We start from the raw sequence: 26,235 nt of genomic DNA, 5'->3' as shown, positions 1-26,235 counted from the left end.
CTCAGCTGGATGGTTGGCTGCTGGGTGACAAGGGCTATCCCTTGCGAAGGTGGATCATGACGCCAGTATGCCGTCCAAGAACAGAAGCTGAGCAGCGCTACAATAAGAGCCAGGGCACCACAAGGGCTGTGGTGGAGAGAGACATTAGTCTTCTCAAGATGCGATTCCGTTGCCTGGACCACTCAGGGGGCGCACTCTAGTACCCCCCAGTTCGCGTCTCTCTGATAGTGGTAGTCTGCTGCACCCTGCACAATCTTGTGCTGGAAAGGGGGGATGCAGTTGACGATAAAGACCTTGATGCCCTGGATGAGGCTGCAAATGATGAATCCATCAGTGGCTCAGAGGATGAGGAAGTACAGGGCGATGACGAGGGGCAGAACGATGACCCGCATTTACACCAAGGAGGCAGGGACACCCGCGACAATCTAATCCAAAGAACCTTCAGCTAGCTCCACACACATGGATCAGCAGGAACAGCATTGCCTGGCACTTCCACACGTGGCACTTAGGTGCTACATCTTCCACCTGTTCAGTTGCAAATCAGGGCTTAGTACAGAAACATCAATGTCCACTCAAACACTCGTGATAAATATGTGAAAAAGAAAAATGCACCACAAACGAAACACCCTCAGCCATGGTAACAACGGTGGACTTTATTCTGTCCAAAAGAAAACCAAACAATACTCCATTGCAATAAGAAAAATTTGGGTCCCTATTCTAGGGCCAACACAAAATCACCAGTGACATACCCATGGATTGCCTAACGTGCATTATGCTTACGTTTTCAGGTGCTACGTCTAGGTGCCGCCCCATCGGAGTGGCTTGTGAGACAGCCTGCTGACTCTGCTGTCCTATTGGGCTCGATGACCTTGGCCGGCGTCCTCTGGCCTGTGGAGCCTGTGATGGCCCCGCCTGGGAGGGAGTGGCCAGTTCCTGAACTGGCATCTCCCCAGTTGTCGCAGCCTCAATTGAAGAAGTTGACTGGCAGAGGGGCGGAGGAGCTGCTGCCCTCATCCGGAGCGCCCTGAGAGGAGCTCGCAGTGACGGCAGGCAGCTGCTGCGCCGATGTGATGTCCCTTTCAACCTCCCTGCTCACCGCAGATGCATGGGCACCGAGTGCCGATGCTTGGTATCCACAACATCTCCCACATTGGGAATGACCACCCGTGGCCAGTACTGCTGTGAGGGCTTGCAGGTCAGAGAGTATCCTAATCCGGCTGCTGACACCATCGGCACTCTCTGCCCCTACCATCTCCTCCAGCGATTGTGAAGTGCCCTCTCCACTGTGACCCGGGACACTAGCCGACAGTAAAGTCCCCACCGAGGTGTGTGTGTCTGCGCTGGTGCCTGGCTGGCTGAAATGATGTGCCGCAAGTTGCGCATGTTGGCCCTCAGGTGTGGAGGGGGGGCCGCGGGGTCAAGGTGCGGGTCACTCTGGTGGTGATGCTGAAATTAACAACAAGGACAGTGCATCAGTTAACGTACAGTCAGTTAAACCTTTCATCCCTTTCCCCCCCAGCCTCATAAGTCACTCACCCTTCAAGACCCTAAGGAAACGAATATTGGTGAGGTGGAAAAGCGTCAAAAGGAGCCCCAACCATTAAACGCACATGCAGACAGGCTGGTCAGATGGCCTCAGGAATGCTACATGGCATGTTATGAACCACTGGAGTGTGGAGAGTGCAGAGGTACCCGACCTGGATGCATTGTGGCCTGGATAGTTGTGGGGTTGAGGAAACATCGCAAACAGTTGCGACATTTGCCGTGGATCACAGGAGATTGAGAGGTCACATTATTGGCCTTCATTCTGTAAGGAGGGGCATAGACTGGGTGAACACTAGGCAACATTTCCCCTTGGCGCAGGGATGAGTAATGTGATGGTATTTATCTAAGTTGAGTGCCATGAGGTTCACAGCTGAAGTGCTGAGGACCTTTTGGACAAAGTAATGTGGGGTGCACTGGCTGAAAGGATGCCGGAGGTCCCAAACCCCCTCAGATGAAATAAGTCTTTGGCTGTGCAGCAGTGATCCAATGGCATGTTAGGCCATGGTGATAGTGGTCACAAATGGGATAAGGTGACTTTGGAAGGTGGTGGAGACACGAATCCTCAAACGGACGAGGGTCCCTTCTGTATGACCCACACGTCAGAGTGTCTCAGTCTGTGAATGAGCATTGTTTCAGCATTAATGATTGCAGCAACCGTCAGTGGTTTGGATGGTGGGCAGACAGAGCGGATGGGACTGTGGACCTCAAATACCTGGCCACTGCATCCCAGCCTCGCCACCCCCCCAGCCGCCCTGGCTTCCTGCCTCCTGCCCAGCTCCATGGCCTGCTCTTCAAAAGGCGTGAGGCGCTGGAGGAGGGCACGCCCACCTCCAGTCCTCTGGCACTCTCGCTGATTGTGTTCAGTTTTTGCCTGCAAAACAGAGAAGAGGATTTATTGGGGCTGATCGCTCATGTACTTTGCACACACACGCCGCACCCCAACCACAGTGGCCCATCTGAGGCCTCCAGCGGCTCCTGTCCACACTACTGGTGATCAGTCACCAGAAGATAGTACGGCTGGTCTCAACCCCCTCTCCCAACGGCCACCTTAGACACATTCGGCGTCCATCACTTTGAATAGCGCACGGGTCTTAGCGCCCATGGCAAGAAGGCGCAACTAGGTGCGGCACCGATGCCAGCAGATGGCTCTTGGCAAAAACACCTTGAGGCACCCCTTGCACCATCTCATTACCATCAATAGACATGTGTTGGAGTTCTGAGTATGTGTCGTGTGGCCTCCCCTGCAGGTTGCCCCCAGACTACTCAAATGCCATTAACACCAACATATGCTGCGGGGAGAACCCTTCTTCTCCTCAACCTCTAAGGCTGGTGTAAGCATGGCCAGTACCCATTTGCCCACCCAGCGTGCGACAGATGCCCTATGCAGTAACGACAGCAAGACATAGTGCTAAGGCAGCCTTCTGGGTCAAATGGCCAAGACCAACATGGTACTCACCCTTCCAGAGCGCAGCAAATCATTGAACCGTTTTCTGCACTGGGTGCCAGTGCGCCGCACATCATCATGGGCGCTTACAGCGTCACCCACCTCCTCCTACGCCTGGCTGGTGACATGGGGGGTCCTCCTCCTCCCATCCTCCGGGTACAGAATGTGCCGATGGATAGACACCTCTTGCAGGAGGACAGCAAGGCATGCATCTGAAAATTGGGGGGCACAGTGCCCCCCCCCCGCTGGCTTCTCCTGCAGCCTGGCCCCCTCCTCCTGCTCATGCTTACTCCACTCGGTCCTCCCTCCCTCTGTCCCCGAGTGGCCATGGTGCACTGCCTCAAGCAGGCTGCCTGGCCACTCTTTATACAGGCTGCTGGCTCCCCATTGGAACTGGCAGTCTGAAGCTGCCCGCCCCCGCGACTATTTTCCCGTTCTCCACAGGAGTCGCAAAGCCACGGTGCGGGCCTTAATTGGCCCGCCCGTGGAAAATGGCGGCACGGCCCAATTCGCCAGCGGCCATCGGCTGCCCGTCTGCTGCCGAGTCGGTCAGGCCCGCCCGACCGACAGACGGAAAATTCTGGCCACTGTCTTTTATACAGTTAACTTCCCACCAGCTCCAGCTATTTGGGGATGGTTCCTCTGATGTTCAGCTGGACTCAGCTGCGTTAGCATTCTTCCAAGCAAGTTTGTTTTGTTAGCCTCCCAGCTGTTGTTAATTGTTAGTATCTTATCTGAAGTGGTCAGAACTCATTAATTTTCATTTGTTCCTTCATTTCAAACAAGGATGTTTCATCTCTGAACGCCGAGGCTTTGTTCAATTTGATAACACTGTCTGAAAAAACAAGATTACTACGGAATACTACATTTCAGCATGTTTTAACAGGAATGAGTGGTTCTCCCATTGATTGTCCTCAGCCTCTCATTGCATGATAGTAATTTAGCCAAGACAACTTGGGCAATAATTAGCTATTAAAAACCATAATCTCCCTGCAATGTCTGCAGTTGGAGTATTGTGTCCAGTTTAGGTCCTTGCATTTGGTGAAGGAAATTGAGGCTGTGGATGTTTATTCAGAGGGCTTTTAGTTAGCAGGCTAGGTTCCAAGAATTGGCACCTCACATTACAGAAGAATGGACCAGGATTTTGCGGTGGCAATGGCGGCAAAATTGTTGGCGTTCACAGTCATCACCCCATTGAAACTGATGGTAACATCAGGAGTTTGCCTATGCACAGTCAAACATGGAAATCTAAAGGTTGCTGTCAGTGATTCTATGATTCTCCAGCAGGTACATTACTGGTGTTCCTCCAGACTGCAATCAATGGAAAAACTATGAATTGATGTCATGAAAATATAATAATTTTCATAATGTTCTTGGGATTGATTGTAAAGTAGCAATAGTAGGGTCTGGATATCCTGTGTGTGTGTCTGTGTGTGTGTGTGTGTGTGGCAGGGGGGAGGTTGTGGGGGGGAGTGGACTTAATTGAATTAAAGACAGCTGGTCTGAAGGCTTTGATGTATCAGAAGTAAAGCTAGGTTTGAAATGCTAAATAAGTAAACATAGCTGAAGTTTTAGAATGTGAGGTGTAAAGGAAAATTTGCATTTTAGATAAGCCAGAGTAGTTTGAATTTCAATGGAAAGGGTGAAATGTTACACTTAGCCAGAAGAAGCCTAACAGTGTGCTTACTTTTTCCAAAGCTTACTGATAAAATTGGTACTATGAAAGATTTTTATTATTAGAAAGGTAAAGTCCAAAGACATATTGAAACAATGAACTTTGCATTCAAAGGGGAAAATATGTATAAGGGAGAGAAGACTATGCATAAGAAGAAGGCATTCTACAACCTAATAAGTGTGAAAAGCCTCCAGTCTCTAAGCTGCTGCCTATAGGAACCGGAGCATTTTAAAGTGAGGTACCCTATCTCTTGAAGAGAATGCAAGTGCACTGATCACATGAGAGCATTGATGAATCACTGTGCAATGTGAGCAACTGGGAACTGTAAGTCTAGTTCTGGAGGTTTCTGAGTGAGCACGTATGATCTGGTCCTCTGCTCTATGTCTCAATAAACCATCACTGTTTATTCTTACATTAGTCTCTCCTCATTATTGATTGCAAGCAGCAATTAAGGAAAACATAGAAGGGTGTGCAGTTAGAGTTCAGTTGGCCAATGAACTCATTTACTCAAGACATAAAAGTGGGGATGAGGATAAAGAACAAAAGAAAATAAATTTCAAGATGGATGAGCAAAGCATTGGAAAGAGCATCTGCACTTAACTCGTAAAATAGGTGATAGCTGGCAATCGGAGCAGAAAGCAGTGCTGCAGTTTAAAATATTTTTTAAAACCTGTTGAATCGCGATTGTGGGGATCTTGCCAAAACTGAAAAAGAGCAGGAAACCCAGCAGAGAAAAGCCGACAGCTGCAGAGACAGAGTTAAAAAAAAATGATGACTACTCTTAAAATGGCAATACATTTAAAAGGGTAAATACATGAAAAATGGCTATGAACAGAAAACTATGAGACCCCAGATAAAGGGTGTCCCCGCAGTAAGCAAAACACCTAAATTCATCATTACCTGGAAAGCCTATCGGAAGTGCAGCCCCCTTGCAGTCGTTCATAACGCTGCAGTTTGGGCGTGTTGATCGGTTCGATCCCATTTCAGATGACTGGTCTCAGTATGTCGAATGCCTAGTGTTCTTTTTTATTGCTAACGGCATTGCAGGAGAGGGTGATTCTTTTGTCCTCATGCGGCAGCAAAACGTACGGGCTGATCTGAAACCTTACGTCACCTAGCGCCCCAAACTCATAGACTTTCAGCGAGTTAATAAAAATTGTACAAAACCACCTGAGACCACAGCCCTCAGTTACTCTGCAGCACTTCAAGTTCAATTCAAGGAATAGGCTTCCAGGGGAGACAATAGCTGACTATGCGGCTGTTTTAAAGGCATTAACTAAGTACTGCAAATTTGGAACGTCCATTAGTGATAAGCCGAGAGACCGGCTGATATGCAGGATTGGAGATGATACTATCCAAAGGCGTTTGCTGGCAAAACCTAGTCTAGACTTCAATAAGACGTTAGAATTAGCTACCGCAATGGAGAGTGCTGTTAGAAATTCCGAAGTTATAACAGAGACACAAAATCGCGCCATCCATCTGGTCAAGCGGGACAATCCAGCAACAAAAGGCGCGAAAACCTCAGGCTCCACGGAAAGGCGGGAAATGCTCTCTAGCTCCAGACCATTGAAAAACAACGGTACTGCAGTGAAAACCCACAAAATGAATGAGAGAAATACTTCCAGGCCTCCAGTGAGTGAACGACAGCTCAAACAAGTCAAGTGCTTTTTCTGCCATTGCTATGGTCACATAAGGTGGCATTGTAGAGAAAGGCTAAAACAACACTATAAAGGCAGAAGAAAAAATCGTGCAGTATGCCTCATGGAAAAGCCAGAAGAAATAGAATCAGACATCTATTCATTATATAACCTCAAAGTGGATAGAACTGAGCCAATCCAAGTAGTCATTACAGTTAACGGGCAACCCATTAAGATGGAAGTTGATACGGGAGCGTTGACGTCTGTCATTGGAGAGCATACATTTCGATATCTGAGTAAAGGAACCCATCCTTTGAAGTTAGAAGTTTTGGACACAAAGCTGAGGATATACACTGGTGAAGAAATAAATGTGAAAGGGGTATGTCAAGTCAAGGTGCACTATGGGGAACAGTCTGCAAAATTGCTCCTATTTGTAATGTCAGGCAGGTGACCGAGTCTCCTCAGAAAGAACCGGCTGGGAGAGACACATCTTGAGCGTCCGCTAAGTTCCCAATTCGAAACAGAAGTGTTGCTGCAAGAAAAAATGAGCACGTAAAGATCCAACGGGAGAAGCTCGTAGAAATCTTAGAATGGGACAGAGTTTAAGCGTGAAGTCTGCATCCTTCGAAAGGAAATGGAAAATCTATTAAAAGATTTTCGTGTGCTACAAAATTCAATCAGTTCCCAATTTGTGCCATGAGAAAAGATATGAAGAAGAAAAGGAATGCCTCTGGTCGAGTTAAGGAACAAATTAGCTGAGAAGGGCAATGATATGCGATTCTCGAGGAAACTATTAACGACAATAAGAAAGACTTGGAAGAACTGAAACAGCTGCTGCGTAAAAGCTCTGAAGTTTTAAAACTAGAAGGCCCTGAATTCTCAGAAGAACTGTCGGAAAACGCAATTACTGAGTTCATTCACCGTTCAGCTCGCACCTGAGTCTAGCCCAGCTAACAGCGAAATTAAGGAGAAGACAGAAATACCAGTCAGTCCTCCCAAGAAAAGGACACACAGAGAGAAAAAGAGAAATTATTGACAATCTTCATAAAGAAAAAGAGAAAGAGTTTTTTCCCCTTTTCCTCTTTCTCCTCACACAGCATGTAGCTCATCGTTGTATTGCTTTGTAGCTTGTTGCCCTTTAGCTGTTTCAGTTTGGAGGGGAGGGGCAGCAGGAGTGAACGTGTCTGCACCTGGAAGATGGTGAAATCATCCACGGAGGGTCATAGTGGGAAACTGCCCCTGAAAAGGAGGCCTTGGAAACACCAGCCGAGGTTGTTGGGCTACACCGCTCAACCCATCAAAGGAGGCCTCCTGAGAGAATTGACATGTAAATAGTTATTGTGTAAATAGTTAACCTGTTTTAAGCTTGTTAGCTGTACTTTTAAGTAAAGGGGGAAGGATGTGGTAAAGCGAGGCACCCTGTCCCTTTAAGAAAATACAAGTGTACTGATTATGTGACAGCACTGATGAATCACTGTACAGTGTGGGCAACTGGGAACTGTAGGTCTAGTTCTGGCAGCTTCTGAGTGAGCATGTATGGTCTGGTGCCCTGCTGTATGTCTCAATAAACCATCACTGTTTATTCTTATATCAGTCACTCCTTGTTATTGATTGCAAGCAGCAATTGAGGAGAACCATAGGAAGGTGTGCAGTTAGAGTTCGGTTGGCCAACGAACTCACTTACCCAAGACATAAAACGAAGCTAAGAGAATTCACTATGAATATCCCTGTCCAGGGTATCGTGTCTTTGCCTGGGTCTGTTGAAATCTAATTTGTTTTTACTATTGCTTAACGGGGGTGTAACTGGGAGTCAGATTAATTAGGGAAGCTAGGAGTTATCAAGGTTGTAATTTGTAGACCTATGTATGTGCTTAAAACTATTTATTTTATTAATAAATGTTTAATTTAGTTTTGCAAAAAAGAACCTCTAAGACTTGTTGGACTTATTACGATTGAATTCAAGGCATATATCTCAAAATAAAAATACAAATTGCAAAGCAGTTGTGGCAGTTGTTTCAAGTTTCCCTCTAGGATTTGAGGCGCTTAGCATTTACCGTCCACTGTGCCATAACAAAATTAGGGACTTTTTGTGGGATATATTTGAAATTCCTTGATTGGTTTGGAATTGGTGAATCTTAATGTTATGAGTACGAGAAGCACTTTGAATTCAGGGGTTTACGAGGCTTTTTTTAAAGTGGTGAGACTGAAAAATGGCTTTTGCAGTTGCTAAGACTTGTCTGGGAGTTGGAGTTATAACTTTGGTTGGTTTACAAAAGGTAAATAAAGCTAAGCTAATGGAATTGGCCGATACGTTACAATTAGGATTACCTGCAGGGGTAAGGAAATCAAACATAATTGAAGGTATAGCACAGCATTTAAAATTGGAAGGAATGCCAGAGAGACTGAGTTCTCCAAGGTGTGGGTCATTGAAATGGGCTCAAATTCAGTTGCAAATGAAAAAAGTTGGAACTAGAGGCAGCAGAAAAAGATAAAAAGAAAGAAAAATAAGGCAGCCCAAAGGGAACAGGCTGAAATGCAGGAGAGAGAAGGAAAACAGGAAAGGGAATTAGAAATGGTGAGGCTGGAAGAGGAGGAAAGAGAAAAAAAGAGATAGAATTCCAGCGTAAAATGCTGGCGGTTAAAAAATCCAAAATATAATGTATCAGCCAATTCCATTAACTTTGCTTTATTTACCTTTTGTAAACCAACCAAAGGTACAACTCCAACTTCCAGTCAAGTCTTAGCAACTGCAACCAGAAGGTGAGGAAGGACTTATTTCCAGATCAGAACCCAGTGGGGTGATGTTTAAATTTGTACAAGCTCTTCCAAAGGTTGAAGATAGAGATGTTGAAGCATTCTTTATTTCATTTGAGAAGATAGCTAAATAGATGAAATGGCCAAAGGAAAACTGGACATTGTTGTTACAATCCAGGTTGGTGGGTAGAGCACATAAAGTTTAAGCTTCACTCTCAGAAGAAATGTCGGTGAACTATAATGTGGTTAAAAAAAAGACTATTTTGAGTGCATATGAGTTGGTTTCAGAGGCATACAGGCAGAAATTTAGGAATATGAGAAAATAGCCTGGGCAAACTTATGTTGAGTTTGAGAGAGTAAAACAAAATAATTTTGACCGGTGGATGCAGGTATTAAAGATAGAGATGACATATGCAGCTCTTTGGTTTGGGTTGGATTCAGTCTGACTGGATAGGTTATCTGAGATCGATGGGGTTGACAGGACTGTGGGAATTTATAGAAACTCTTTGAGCAAAGAATTAGTTTAAAGGGCTTAGAGTATTGCATTAATGATTTGAATAGAAGTTTAATGGAATTATCATGGAAATGACTGCTCAAACATGTGATGGGTATGAACGTGTTGCTGTCCTTTGGAGCATAACTTGTGAAAAAGACATCTTCACTTCTAGAAGATAACTTATCGACCTAATGCCTAAATAACAGTGTGAAATGTAATGCGGGTTTTGATCAGATCCCATTTTAGCACCCTAAATAATGCTGACTAATGAATCTTTGATGTTAATGTTCCTTAATGTTCCTTGAAATATTGGCATAAGAGAATTTTTTTTAGCTGAACTGCAATGTGGTCCCTCCTTAACGTTTCTTTCTGTTGCTAATGGTAAAATACTTATCTTTGTGGTGCAGTTTTCTGTCCTAGATTGGCTCCGATAAGACACTGGCTAAACCAATCAGCTCATTTTTGCTGAATCCATGTAATGAAATGAAGGAGAAAGAGTTATTGCAAAATAGATAGCTACAGGAAACTTTCTTGATTTAGAGTAAACGCACCTCCTTCGCCTACAAACAACTTCTATTCTATTCAAATGGATCTTTCATTTAAGTGGCAATTAAAAGAGGTGACTCATAATTCAGCACTAATTGGTACTAGGATGTCATTTTCACATGGTAAACTGAGGAAGTTGGCATGGGAATTTGAATTGTCACACTGGAGCGGTAGCGATAAGAATACAAAAAATATCTGAGCAGTACAGCTCCTCAGATGATATCTGAGACAGGCACGCTAACTTCCCTCAGCAATGAAGATGATTGAATGCCTTTCACCTATGTTACTATGGGATATGGCAGTTCCATTAAAAGGAGGCCAGTCACAAGAATAAATTACACTTTATCCCTAATGGAAGCACTAGTGTTTCTACACATCACTTAGAGACTCTAACATTGAACTAAAATGATAGTTTGAAAGGGGATATGGCATTTATATTTGCTGATTTGAGTTGCCTCATTTACCAGCTGCTCTACTGTTCAACAAATTCCCTTACTGAGGTTAAGAGTCTAACTGACTATAGATGAGGTAAAAATTGATTATCCCATTGGACATAACCACAGTTCATATGGGTGAATAATGCACATGATGAACAGCACAGTTTACAAAATAACTTGACAAAGTAACCTTGCTAGCCCTGCTGAGAAAACTTACATTAGAGTGCAACCTATTTGAAATGGCAGTGCAGATTCAAGTTCAGGTAGGGCAGGGAGCGGGAGAGTACTGAAAAGCAGCATATTGACTGATTGGAATCAACTTTTGCTTGATTATACCCCTGTGAAGCCACTTGAGATGTTTTACTAAGTTTCAGTGATATAGTAATGCAAGTTTCTGGTGTTGTTATGCCTCAGCTGTGACATCAACAATTCAAAAGTCTATTTTCAGCTATATTCTTTTTTTCCTTTGTTAGTATTTATATATTTTTTCCAAAGCTAATTATTTTTCCTCACCCCCCACCCCATGAAACCATTAGAATCTGATTTCATGTGTTACTTTCTGCTACTTTTCCTAAGCAATCATCTGGTAGATTTTTCTGGCCTTCACCAGAAAATGTCACATTCTGGACACAGAGATCAGCAAAAAGGGGCGAAGACTCAGATCACTTGGTCTCTGCCCATTTATTACAATCATGGGGTGTCTTTGGCTCTCCTAGAGAAGTGGGAGAATGGGGGCAGAGCTTGCTGTGCTGGAGCTACCAGAGAAGTAGGAGAGGACATATATGGATCTTTTTCCACTTTGCCACTTGTTGGATCTCTCAGGATGATGGCCTAAAAAACATAACATGGAGTTTATCACTGGCCTCCGCGAACACTCCCTGTCTCTACCACTCCCCACCCCACCACTGACTGGAGGGTCCATAGGGGACCTAGGGACAAGCTAAATAATATAGGTAAGACCAGTTTGACAAATGGAACACATGCCCAGGATCTTAGGGTAGAACTGGGAACATGCATCTGCTGATCTCTATCAGTGGCTAGAAAGGTCCCACTGTGGCACATCTTTTGCCATGTGAGAACTCCAGGACACTTTTCATGCCCTAGACTACTACATGTGCAGCAAGTGTCATCAGCAGAAGAACTTGAATTCCAGTTTCACATACTAGTGAGTAAATGAAAAGGAAGATTGAGCAGATGAACATGTGACTGGAGAGATGGTACAGGAGGGAGAGCTCTATATTCCTGGAACATTGGGACCAGTTCTGGGGAAGATGGGACATTACAGACCAGGCAGGCTGATCCTAAACAAAGCTAGGGCAAAAATCATTCAGGGCAATTCAAGGTTTAAACTATCTAGGAAGGGGGTGGGTACCAGGATGTTGTATTAGAAAGGAAAAACAAGATGTGCAGAGGATTAGAAAACTCAGATAGCACTATATAATAAACTTGGAATGCAGGGCTAATTTCTTGTAAAAAAAAACCCAGCAAACTTTATTTATAGACTCCTGATGAGGCTACATGGCTGTTCCAAGACCAAGGCTAAAAAGCTCTGCCCCTAAGATTCCCCGCGCTTAGGGATGATTCATCTGTACAGTCACATGATCTCCATAACAGTGTGAAATGGTTTAATTTACAGTTATTACACACTACATTAAGAAACAGGAAGGTATTAAGTGGGGTCAAAGTAAGAGGCAATGCAATATGATCTAAATTAGGTTTGTATGTCATGTTTGTAAGCATATCTAGTGTGCAAAATAAGGTTGCTGAGCTGAGGGACACAGATAGCCACATGTTGTGCTGATAACAGGCACTGGAGCTTGGATTTTCATGAAGTCATGGAGACTCCACGGCATATCCATAATGATGGACAGAACCCGGATCCAGAAGTCCTGCCGCCATATCCGGCAGAAACCATTTTTGTCAGTGGGGGTGGGAACCGGGGTGGGAAGTGGCTGCAGCATGTAGGAATCCCAAACTCAGCAAGAACTTCTGTGCAAGGGCCATACCTCACAGTGTGGGAGTTACAAATTTCTAGCGTAGATGTAAACTCTCTTAAAAGATGGATAACGCCTGTAGACCTGTCAAGTGATCACATTATTTAAATCTCCAGGCCTTTAAAAATAGAAACAAACTGCGTCTGAGAGATGAAAAAAAAATCTGTTCTAGCAGTTTCAGTAGTTGTTTGTTGATATAACCCTACATGATATAATTATAGCATTATAGTTGACTGTTTTCCACAACCTATCATTATCACAGTGGGGGGGACTGTAAATTCACAGTTTGATTGACAGCAAAAAAATGTTACTAAAGGGTTAGCTGCCTTTGATGTAGGGTTATGAAGAGAAATGTTTGTTTTTATAAGAGATTAAGCATAAGTGGATTTAAATGTATTGCATGGGCTTTCATGGACGAGATATTTTTATATAATTAATTCCGTAATAGAGATTTAGAACTTTATTTTGTTTTATCTCTACATGGCTACTGTTGTTTTCCAATGGTGGATGCTGGATAAGTTGGCATAGGGGCTACAAGGGACCATGAGGATGGGTGGGAAGCATGAGTTAGCATGGGTTGACTCTAATTAGGCATGGGGTTATAAGGAGCCATGAGGATGGGTGAGGGGCACAGGTTGGCTTGGAGGGCATGAGAGACCATTGGGAGTGAGTGGGGGCATCATTTGTCATGTATGACATGGGGAGTGGATGTGGCGGGGGGTTGTGGTGAGGGTCACAGGGCCTAATGTTTAACAACACAGTTTGGACAAAGTCCCCAGGAACTAAAGCGGGCCTTTTAAACAACACTTGACAGCCCCTCTGGCCACCTCTGCTCAGTACCTGGGGGCTGCGGCTAGACTCTATCTTGCACCTGCCATTCCCCCCACCCAGGAACGCAGATCCTTCAATTCAGGGGACTTTTTCCCAATGCGGGTGCAGTGAACTCGCAGATTTTCCAACTTTGCTTACCCACCTCTGGAGTGAAAATCCAAACCTTGGCTCAAAAGAGGATAATAAATATCTCTGGGTGCAAGGTGTTTAGGAAAGGTAGAGAAGAAAAGAATGAAGGAAGGGTGGCAGTATTGCTAAAGGAGGATATTCCAGTGCTAGAGAGAAAGATTATTGCAGAGAGATCAAGGACAGAATCTATTTGGTTAGAGTTAAGAAACATTAGAGGTACCACAACATTGCTTGGTGAACTTTATAAGCTACCAACTAGTAGGATAGATATAAAGGAGCGTATTTGCAGGGAAATTACAAAAACTGCTGCAAAAACTATAGAATAGTGATAATGGGAGACTTTAAAGATGCTAACGCGACTGGGATAGTAAGTGTAGAGGGCAGAGTGGGGGAAGAGTTTCTGAGGTGTGTTCAGGAGAATTTCCTTGATCTGTATGTTTCTAGCCAACAAGGAAGGAGGCATTGTTGAATCCGACACTGTGGAAATGAGGTGGGTCAAGTGTCAATAGGGGAATATTTATGGAATGTTGATCATATTATCATAAGGTTTAGGTTAGCTGTGGAATAAGATAAGGACCTATCTAGAGGAAAGCTATTTAATTGGAGGAGGAACAAGTTCTGGAGGGTGAGAATGGATTTGTCCCAGGTAAATTGCAATCAAAGATTGGCAGGCAAAATTGTAACAGAACAATGGGCTGCTTTTAAAGGGAAGAGGGTTCAGGTACACTCAAGGTACATTTGCACAACAGGGAAATGTAGGGCAGCCAAAATAGCAGCTCCCTGGATGACAAATGAGCTAGAGAATAAGATGAAGCACTAAAAGGATATCAATTTGATACTACAAGTGAAAACCAGGCTGACTATAGAAATTTCAGAGGGAAAGTGAAAAACGAAACAAGAAGCAAAGACAGAATATGAGAATAGACTAGCAGTCAACATAAAGGGGAATCCAAAAGTCTTCTATAGGCATATTAAAAAAGTGGAAAAAAAGGATTGAGTCCAATTAGGCACCAACAAGAAGATCTACACATGGAGTCAGATGTACTAAATGAGTACTTTGCCTCTGTCTTTACCAAACAAAAAGGTGCTGTCAAAATCATTGTGAAAGAGGATGTTGTTGAGATACTGGGTGGGCTAACATTGATAAAGAAAAGTTATTAGAAAGATTGGCTGTACTTAAACCAGATGAAATGCACCTGAGGATACTGTGGGAGGTAGGGAAGCAAATTGCAAAGGTGCTAGCCATAATCTTACAATCCTCCTCAGATATAGGAGTGGTGCCAGATGACAGGAGGTTTACAAACATTACACCCTTGCTCAAAAAAGGGGGTAATGATATTCCAAGCAAGGCACCACACTACTCAGTTTAATAACAAGCTTTTAGGAGCAATAAGCTGGAATAAAATTAACAGTAAATTGGACAAATGTGGATTTGCTAGTGGTAAGTTATGTTGAAATAACTTGATTAAGTTTTTCGATGAGGAACATGGAGAGCTGATGAAGGTAACACGGTTCACAGGGTGTTCATCAATTTACTATTGCCGCACTTGCCAGCAAAGTTGAAGCCCATGGAATCAAAGGGACAGTGTCAGCATGGATGCACAGTTAGCTGATTGACAGGAAACAGGAAATAGTGGTAAATGGTTGTTTTGCAAACTGGTGGAAGGCATATGGTAGGGCTCACCAATGTTCAGTGCTAGGCCCACTCTTCTTGATCTTTATTAATGGTCTTGCGTGTACCAGGCATAATTTCAAAATTTACAGGTGACTCAAAACTTGGAAGCGTAGTGAACTGCGAGTAGCTCCGCCAAACCTCTCCCCCACCCTGACATAAAGTACATTTTGAGCCTGCTGACTTAAAAATCGGCTGCCCCACGGTGATATTACGCTGGGAACAGCCTTAAATGATTCAGAGTGGGCCTTCTGCCGCCGTCTGGGAGGAAACCTCACCCTAGAGAGCTGCTGACCAATCTGATTTGCCAGCAGCTCTGTAGTTTCAACAGCGCCAGGGTCGTGTGATTGCCACTGCTGGGAGTACAAACAGTCCCCAAGGAAGAAGAGTCATGGAGCCCGGACTCAGAGGTAAGTTCGGTAGTTTGGATGGGCCTGGCTAGGAGACCCCTGTAACTGGTTGAGGAGGATGGGGAGCTAGGTTAGAGATGATAGCAGGGGAAGATCTTGGGGGGGGGTTGCCTGTGATGGGCACAGGGGATCGTCTGACAGAGGTACCCCACACTTCTTGCCTGACAGTAGCCTGCGCATTGGAAGCTGCCGGGTTACTCATCTTGCCTCCGCCTTCTCCTACCACATGTGAAATAGCAACAGAGGCAGAATGAGATCCTTAAGTGACCACTAATTGACCACTTAAGGGCCTCAATAGGCCTGAGGGTGGGTGTGCTGCCTGAAACCTTCCACGCCCACCACAATATTGGAAACAGGTCAGCGGGAAGGCCACCCGCTTTATTTTATGAGCCCCTGTTGGTGGTGTTGGGGGGAGGGAGGGGCTGTAAATCCAGTCCTATGGTTCTATGATTCAACCACCCAGGCTTAAGATGGAGCTGCAAGTCTGATTGGAATGTCTCAACTATTTATTGAATAAACCTGTTGAGTCAGAGGTGTTTAAACCCTATTTAAACATTTTCTGTTAAGTTGAGCGATCTGTGTGGTGGAGTGAAATGCTTTTATACTATTGGCACCTGTTGTCAGTATCATTAATATCCAATTTGGTGTATCAGGGCCCCGGTCCAAACTAAAGTCCACTCAGTGTCCTTTGAGTCTAGTTTTAGTACACTGTCCACACTGCCACTTGACATTTAAACACATATAGTTGCAACAATATAGTGGTCATGTTGCTGGACTGTTAATCCAGAGATTTGAGCTAATAATCCAAAGAACAGAAAAGTGACCATGAAGCTCTAAGGATATCATAAAACCCAACTGGTTTGTTTTAACAAAGGAAACCTTACATTCTTATCTGGTCCTTTGAGGGATAACCAGCAACTGAGGGTGAAATCATCCCAGATTTGCAAAAATTGCGGTAGTGGGTGTGAAAAAAGTCGTTTTACCAGTTGGCCACAATGGCAGGTTTTTCTCATCATATCATCTCCTTCTCCACCTCATTTATAATGCATTTAGGGGGAATACTCTGGATTGCTGGCATCCTCGCTCCATCATATTTAAAGTGCACCAAAGCACAGCTGACTTCATGTCTACAGACCAGGAATGTTCCAGGCGACAGGTGCCCCAAAAGCAAAGACAGCAGCCCCCACATTTAGTGATGCTTCTCTGGGGCGCCTGCTGGTCGCAGTGGAAGGCCGCCATGACGTTCTCTAGCCCCACTCTGGCCGCAGGAGGTCCACCAGATTCAGCAATCCGGCCTGGAAGGTGATGGCAGCAGCGGTCAGCACCACCGGAGCACAGAGGAGGTCAGCCGCCTAGCGCAGTAAAGAGGATGAATGCTCTCATCCGTTCCACCAGGGTAAGTCATCACTCTCAACTCACACGCTCACAAGCTCATCACACATCCACAGGGATCTCACACCTAAAGGGACAACACCACTAACCCACACACATACCCTCACATCTCCATCGGGTTCATACCCATCCGAGCTCACATCCTCATCCTGTCCATGGCTCTGCTCACGACACAAACATTCCACACAGTGCCATGTGTCCTCCTCACACTCTCTCTATCTGCTTCAATGCAGGAGAAGTTGGCTCACATCAGCAGGGAGAGATCCCAGACCGGGCATGGAGAGTCCAACATTAGATCCCTCACTCACTTTGAGGAGTGTGCCATCATGCTGACTGGTGAGGGCATGGACCATGCCTGCAGTGACGGTGAGATTGGCAGCGAACACCCACATGAGGATTCTGTGTCACATCATTCCTCAACACAAGTGTGAGTGCTTTCTCTCCTGCTTTTGACTCTGTTGCCATGCACTAACTATCTCTGCTTTGGGTCACAGGGGGCTCTGCCAAGCGACTAATGCTTTTGGCCAGCCAGTACCTCAGCTCCATCCAGACCCTCACCTCCAGCAAAGAGAACACCTCCTCCATTGAAAAGCTGGAAATAAGAAGCCTGTAAGACCCATCACAGCGCTTACCCACACCCTCCACCAGCGCAGAGACACACACCTTGGTGGGACCTCGATCGAGAGTCAAATATGGGCAAGGATGCTGCTGATAACCGCATACTGTTTCCCCCACCCCCTATCCTTCAGCTAATGAAACAGCACTCCTCCATGCTGAACACCACTTGGAAGCACTGTGGGTGGCAAGGGTGCAGAATGTACTCCAGGCGGGGGGACTTCAATGTTCATCACCAAGAGTAGCATGTTAGCACTAACACAGACCAAGCTGACAGGGTCCTAAAGGACGTAATGACTAGACTGGGTCTGCAGCAGGTGGTGAGGGAACCAACAAGAGGAAAAAATATACTTGACCTCATCCTCACCAATCTTCCTGCAGCAGATGCATCTGTCTATGATAATATCGGGAGGAGTGACCACCACACAGTCCTTGTAAAGACAAAGTCCCATCTTCCCATTGAGGATACCCTCCATCCTTCCCCTCTCTGAACTCTGTCCGTCCACCTGGACACCTTCCCCTCTCTGAACTCCCTCCCTTACACCTTCCTCCCCCCTTACACGTACCTCCCCACTTGCTGCTTTCCTCCAAGTAACACCTTCCTCCCCCTGTACTCCCTCCTCCCCACCCAACCTCATCCCCCCAGTACACCTTACTCTCCCACTCCCAGCTAGATCTTCATCTCCCCCCACCTCACCGATCACCCGAGACTGTGATTGCCGAAGCATCAACAGAGATTCCCCTACCTTCTGTGAGCTGCTTTGTGGTGGAGCCATGTCCATGAGGATCCACCCAGCATGCAACGCATAAGTTTTTCCAGGATCCAATAGGTCTCCAGAATCTTCTTTTCCTCAGATGTCTGCAATCTGAGCAAGGCCCTAAAGGTAAGTCCCGACTTCTGCACGTCTCGCTTGTTTAGACGTGTTCTGAGCCGATGTGTTTTCCTGCCGGTGTAATGGTAAATTGGGCATGGGGGGACAATTCTGGTTGGGCCTTATTTTGCATCCCATTACTGGGATGTAAATTGAGTTCATGTGGTCCTCCAGTAGCATTTGCGTTCCGCCATGGCGGACACCATCGGATAATCCCGCTGTGCTTTTAAACTGGCATGAAACCGATTTCTGCCCCTCACACTGAATTGCACCCCCACCCGCCCTCCATGACACTCGCCGTCAATGGGACCAGACGATCCCGCCCTGGGTATCTGGAGTAGGAATTAGAGCTGGGCTCCTTGATCTCCACTCCCACAATAATATGTTTGACTCTTAGCTACCCCAGTCACTCAGTCCGAGTAACCACGGAAGGTATTAAAAAAGAGAATTACAATCAAACCCTACACTTGGACCCGGACTGTGTGTAACGATCGGTACTGCATTCATCTGAACTGGATTCTGAGGTGAAAGGATCCACTCAATTCAGTTCTTTATTTTTTTTTTAAAAAAGTAAAAGTAAAAAGAGTAAATTGAAAATATAAACAATAAAAGAAATAGACCTTTGACAAGTGTAGTCTAAAGGACAGAAAAAAAAAGAACATGCTGTGAGGACTACGTTGGAAAAATAGCATGTGCTGGAAACACTCAAACTGGAAACATAGAAGTTGAGAGTAAAAGGGTTTAAGATGGTTACAACCCACTCCCAGATAAGGTTTCCAAAGTTGTTGATCCAGGTGAGACCCCTCAATTTGTCACTGTCTGACTGGGGCACCTCCAAAATGTTATGCCCCGGGTGCGGAGGGATGAACTGGCTCCCTGTCTTTATTCAGCAACCCCCACCCCCCCACACACACTTTGGTCGCAACAAGATTTAGTCCAAAAAGAATTCCTTTTGCGGATACTTTTTCCCCAGATCCAATCGTTTTGGTTTTTGAAGGAGCGGAATGATCAGGCTTTCTTGAGTTAAAAGTAAGGGTAAGTTTATTAACGACTAAAGGCAAGAAAGGATAAAACTCGTGCATATATGGTCATACAGGTTAAAAGTAAGAATTTAGCCATTGCGATTCAATATTCCAATAAAATTGACTCCGATAGACGAGTAGTTGGATTTGAGGTTCCAGTAGAGTTGACTCCGGTATATGAATAGTCGATTTCGAGATTCCAGTAGTGTTGAATTCAGTAGAGAGGGAGAGAGATCGGGATACCTGCAAAATGACAATTTGTAGGGGTGCTGTGTGTGGCTGGTACTTTTGAGTCAAACTTCCAGCACTTGCTCACTCTCAGCACACCCACCAGCAGACAGACACTGGGGCAGCTTTTCAGCTCACTTTTAACCCCTCCGTTGTATACTCCAAGTGGGAAACAAATTCATAAAACTGCCTGGGCATTACCCACAGGATTTATTGAGGAGGTGATACTCATCTCCCATTGTCTCTACGCGAGGGAGAAATTAATCTCTGAATGTCTTTAGAAGTACCTTGTCTGGCAATAGGGTGAGGTTACATTACCTCTTAGGGAGTCACCCTGCAGCATTTCAGCCAGTGGTTTGTATGCATTTTTAAAAACTCAGGTCTTATTTTTAGGGCAACATTTTCCCCCCGTCGGAGGGGATGTGCGGGAGCGGGCACTGGTGGGCAGCCTTCCGATCGGCTCCCCCGGTTGGGGTGCCGCAGCCATTTTAAGGCTCTCCCAGCGTGACATCTGCCAGGAAGCGCTATGTGCTCCCTGTGCGGGCAGGGGGAGAATTCCATCAGCCGGGAGTGCGCTCTTTCACACATGCGCGTGACGCGCACAGATCTCTCTGAGGCAAAGTGCTGCCTCAGCGAGGTCGGCTCCGATTTAAAACTTTTAATAAACTTGTTTAAAATTTTTCCCTGCCATGTGCCCTCATGTGACACTGTCACATAAGTTGGGACATGGCCATAAGTTTTATTGAAATCTTTCTTAAAAATTTAAATACCCTCATGAAGCCTCATCCCGCCCGTGGACGAGGTTTCATGCTTTTTCCGAGGCCCGCCTGGGCTCCCGGCCTGCCCACCAACCTTAAGGTTGGACAGGCAGGTCCATCAATCAGGTTAATTAGTTTTTCAATGGCCTTAACAGGCTTTTGACAGTTCGGCAGGCGTGCGGCCGAATTGGCTGCCTGCCCACCGAACTGAAAATCTAAATGACGCGGGGTGACATCAGGACGCTCGCCCGACGTATCCCTGCATCATTTTACACGTCGGCAAGCGGGCCCCGTCCCTGCTCGCCGACCGGGAAAACCTGCCCTTAAAGTCTAATATTTCCGGATGTAACTTGCTGTTTTTCCTTCATTATCATGACAAGATATAATTCAAGCGCCCACAGTAAAAAAGAAAGTTGGTATTTCACAAATTACTTTCATCATTAATGCAGCTGCTATTCTTGGATAGAGAGTACAAAAAGTCCCAAAGTCAAGTCAAGTGGTGTGAAACTGACTAGTTATTCCAATCACAATATTCCAGTGTTAGGTCAAGTTAGTGTGAGGGCAGAATACAATGATGCACCCTATTACTTGCCATTAGTAGTGGTAGGAGGAAACAAAGTCTCCCTGATGGGAAGAAATTGGCTTAAGAAAATACGGTTAAACTGGACTGAGTTATTTACAGTAGTGGAAACGAGTACATGTCAACTTTCTTGAGGTGAAAGGAAAAGTGTGGTTTTTGTCGATAACTATAGCAAGTAGGTAAATGCTGAATCTTGGTGAAATATCACAAGTGTCAAAATATTGAGGTTTTGAGAAGTTGGTTTGCAATTTATGGTTTTCCAGAGGTGTTGCTGTTAGTTTTTGCTAGAAGATTCTGAAATATTTCTGAATAGGAATGGAGTCACTCACACTCTTACAACCATGTCACCCAATGCCGAACGGTGCTGCAGAAAGGAGAGTAGAGATTGTGAAAAGGCCTTTGCAGAGGTATTTGCTCGGTGACAAGCTAGGCAGTAATTTCCATGTTTCTCTTCTACACAGGCTAGACAATTTTCTGTTTTCGTACAGAATAGGTCCAAAGTCTATACTTGGTCTGCTAATCTTACAAGTTAGTGTTTAAACATGCTTCTGGGAAAGGGGCCAAGGTGAAGCCGGAAAATACAGCATTTTGCAGGGCCGAAAGATCCTGCCAGTGTGAGGGCCATAAAATTCTGCCCAAGGTTCAATTTACTTAAGTCTGATATCAATAGCAAAGTATGAGAGAAGAAAGACAAAGTGAAGATGAGTCATGTTACATGAGGCACTTAGGGAGCCCAGTCCTGGTCAGAAGGTGGTGGGAAATACCACCAAGATGATACAAAGTGTGGGATTGGAGTTGTTGTAAAGAGACTGGGTGCATTCACATATCTTGTGAAGATTGTAGAGAGGTGCTGTTAATATCATGTAGGTCATTTGCTTGAAAGAGGAAATTGGCAAAAGGAAATCATATAGTCCAAATCCCCTACAGTCCCAAGTGAAAGTCAGAACAAAACTAAAACGATCATATAATCCACCATGAGAGCAAAGTGATCCAAAATGTTTGATTAAGACAAATCAATTAACGTGACAGTCCCAACCATTAGGTTGGTAGTCAAAGTTCAAATATGGTGGCCAGAAATGTTGAGAGAACAGAACCAAGCTAATGGAAATGGAAGGAGATACCCAGACAGATAGAGAGAGAAGCCAGATGAGTTAATGGAAACTATGTAGGAAGGAAAAGGAAATACATTGTTCTTTTCATTATTTCCTGTCAAATTATGATATTTTTGTCAGGCAAATACTGGTGTTAAGGAAAAGCATTTTTAAAAAATATGTTACACTGGAAGTATTGTTCATATATGTTTTGGTTGTGATTAGTGTAAAAATAAATATACTAGTCAAGCTGTTTATTTTTCAGATCTTGTTTATGTTGGTTTAGTCACATTGTATTCTGGGAACTTATTTCACATTTTAATGTATAAGTTGTTTTCTTTTTAAGTGTGAAGATAATGCAGTATATTGCAAGATCTGAACATTTGTTATATTGCCCTCTCTGATGCTCTCTCTGTTGGGGAGGTGTATATAAAATTAGTTCAATAATGGCTGCCTGCAGCTGAGTATATGTTACTCTTACTCGATGCAATACACAACAGTGACCACTTTGACAAACACCTGCGCTCAATTTACAACCACAGCTCCAAGATTGCAGCTGGCTGTCATTTTTATTCTCTGCCCCATTCTCACTCTGACTTCTCTGCCCGAGACCTCCTACACTGTTCCAATGAAGCCCAGTGTAAAGTCAAAGGATCTCTTGATTCACACTTTGCAGCCTTCTGGACTCAATGTTGAGTTCACATTTCAGATCATAACCTCTGTCCCCATTTTGTTTTGAGGTTTTTAGTTTTGTATGGATGGCAGCTGTTGGCAATTATTCTGCTTTCCCATTTACACCTTTAGACAATTCTTTTGTTTCATTTACTTGTCCTATTATAACCCCCTATTGCCTTAACATAGAAACTAGGAGCAGGAGTAGGCCATTCGGCCCTTCGATCCTGCTCCGCCATTCATTATGATCATGGCTGATCTTCCAACTCAATAGCCTGCTCCCGCTTTCTCCCCATACCCTTTGATCCCTTTCGCCCCAAGAGCTATATCTCACTCCTTCTTGAAAACATACAATGTTTTGGTCTCAACTACTTTCTGTGGTAGCGAATTCCACAGGCTCACACCTCTCTGGGTGAAAACATTTCTCCTCATTTCAGTCCTAAATGGTCTACCCCATATCCTTAGACTGGGACCCCTGGTTCTGGACTCCCCCACCATTGGGAACGCCCTTCCTCCATCTACCCTGTCTAGTCCTGTTAGAATTTTATAGGTTCCTATGAGATCCCCCCTCATTCTTCTGAACTCCAGTGAATATAATCTTAATCGACTCAATTTCTCCTCATATGTCAGTCCTGCCATCCCAGAAATCAGTCGGGTAAACCTTCGCTGCACTCACTCTATAGCAAGTACATCCTTCCTCAGATAAGGAGACCAAAACTGCACACAATATTCCAGGTGTGGTCTCACCAAGGCCCTATACAATTGCAGCAAGACATCCCTCTTCCTGTACTCGAATCCTCTGGCTATGAAGGCCAACATATCATTTGCCTTCTTTACCACCTGCTGCACCTGCATGCTTACCTTCAGCGACTGGTGTACAAGGACACCCAGGTCTCGTTGCACATTCCCCTCTCTCAATTTATAGCCATTCAGATAATAATCTGCCTTCCTGTTTTTGCCACCAAAATGGATAACCTCACATTTATCCACATTATACTGCATCTGTCATGCATTTTCCCACTCACTCAGCTTGTCCAAATCACACTGAAGCATCTCTGCATTCTCCTCACAGCTCACCCTCCCACCTAGCTTTGTGTCATCTGCAAATTTGGAGATATTATATTTAATTCCCTCATCTAAATCATTAATATATATTGTGAATAACTGGGGTCCCAGCACCGATCCCTGTGGTACCCCACTAGTCACTGCCTGCCATTCGGAAAAAGACTCGTTTATTCCTACACTTTGTTTCCTGTCTGCCAACCAGTTTTCTATCCATCTCAATACACTACCCCCAATCCCATGCGCTTTAATTTTACACGCCAATCTCTTATGTGGGACTTTGTCGAAAGCCTCCTGAAAGTCCAAATAAACCACATCCACTGGCTCCCCCTCATCAACTCTACTAGTTACATCCTCAAAAAATTCCAGAAGATTTGTCAAGCATGATTTCTCTTTCATAAATCTGTGCTGACTCTCTCCGATTCTGCCACTGTTTTCCACATGCTCAGCTATTAAATCTTTTATAATGGACTCTAGAATTTTCCCCACTACCGACGTCAGGCTGACTGGTCTATAATTCCCTGTTTTCTCTCTGCCTCCCTTTTTAAATAGTGGGGTTACATTAGCTACCCTCCAATCTGTAGGAACTGTTCCAGAGTCTATAGAATCTCGGAAGATGACCACCAATGCATCCACTATTTCTAGGGTCACTTCCTTAAGTTCTCTGGGATGGAGATTATCAGGCCCCGGGGATTTATCGGCCTTCAATCCCATCAATTTCCCCAACATCATTTCCCTGCTAATACTGATTTCTTTCAGTTCCTCCCTCTCACTAAACCCTGTGTTCCCAATGTTTCTGGTATGTTATTTGTATCCTCCTTTGTGAAGACAGAACCAAAGTATATATTTAGTTGGTCAGCGATTTCTTTGTTCCCCATTATAAATTCCCCTGTTTCTGACTGTAAGGGACCTACATTTGTCTTCACCAATCTTTTTCTCTTCACATGCCTATAGAAACTTTTACAGTCAGTTTTTATGTTCCCTGCAAACTTACTCACGTACTCTATTTTCCCCTTCTTAATCAATCACTTGGTTCTCCTTTGCTGAATTCTAAACTGCTCCCAATCCTCAGGTTTGTTGATTTTTCTGGCCAATTTGTATGCCTCTTCCTTGCATCTTTCCTGTTTTACTTTTGCACCAGACAGGAGTAAACAATTGTTGCAGTTCACCCATGTGCTGTTTGAATGTTTGCCATTGCCTATCCACCGTCATCCCTTTAAGTAACGTTTCCCAATCCATCATAGCCAACTCGCACCTCGTACCATCGTAGTTTCCTTTATTAAGATTCAGGACCCAAGTCTCAGAATCAACTACGTCACTCTCCATCTTGATGAAGAATTCTATCATATTATCGTCGCTCATCCCCAAGGGGCCTCGCACAACTAGATTGCCAATTATTCCTTTCTCATTACACAATACCCAGTCTAGGATGGCCTGTTCCCTCGTTGGTTCCTCAATGTATTGGTCCAGAAAACTGTCCCGTATACGCTCCAGGAATTTCTCCTCTATGGTATTGTTACTAATTTGATTTGTCCAATCTATATGCTTATTAAAGTCACCCATAATTACAGATGTTCCTTTAATACATGCATCTCTAATTTCCTGTTTAATGCCATTCCCAACATCACCACTACAGTTGGGGTCTGTATACAACCCCCACTAATGTTTTTTGCCCCTTAGTGTTTCTCAGCTCTACCCATATAGATTCCACATCGACCGAGCTAATATCTTTCCTCACTATTGCATTAATTTCCTCTTTAACCAGCAATGCAACTCCACCGCCTTTTCCTTTTTGTCTGTCCTTCCTAAATACTAAATACCCCTGGATGTTCAGTTACCATCCCTGGTCACCCTGCAGCCATATCTCCGTAATCCTGACTATATCTTACCTGTTTACATCTATTTGCGCGGTTAATTCATCCACTTTATTGCGAATGCTCCTCGCATAAAGGCACAAAGCCTTAAGACTTGTCTTTTTAACATTACTTGTCCCGTTCCCACTATTTTTCACTGAGGCCCTGTTTGATTTTTGCCCTTGATTTCTCTATCACTTTTCTTATTCTGCTTTCTGTCTTTTGTTCTTGTCTTTGATTCCCCTTCCTCTGACTCCTTGCATAGGTTCCCATCCCCCTGTCATTTTAGTCTAAACCCTCCCCAACCACTCTAGCAAATGTTTCCCCGAGGACATCAGACCCGGTCCTGCCCAGGTGTAACCCATCCAGTTTGTACTGGTCCCACCTCCCCCAGAACTGGTCCCAATGCCCCAGGAATCTGAAATTCTCCCCTTCACACCATTTCCTCAGCCACGTATTCATCCGATATCTCCTGCTATTTCTACTCTGACTGGCACGTGGCACTGGTAGTAATCCTGAG

Source organism: Cetorhinus maximus, chromosome 7, assembly GCF_964194155.1.
Source record: "Cetorhinus maximus chromosome 7, sCetMax3.hap1.1, whole genome shotgun sequence".
In the NCBI taxonomy this organism is placed as follows: Eukaryota; Metazoa; Chordata; class Chondrichthyes; order Lamniformes; family Cetorhinidae; genus Cetorhinus; species Cetorhinus maximus.
This window is presented reverse-complemented; position numbering follows the sequence as displayed.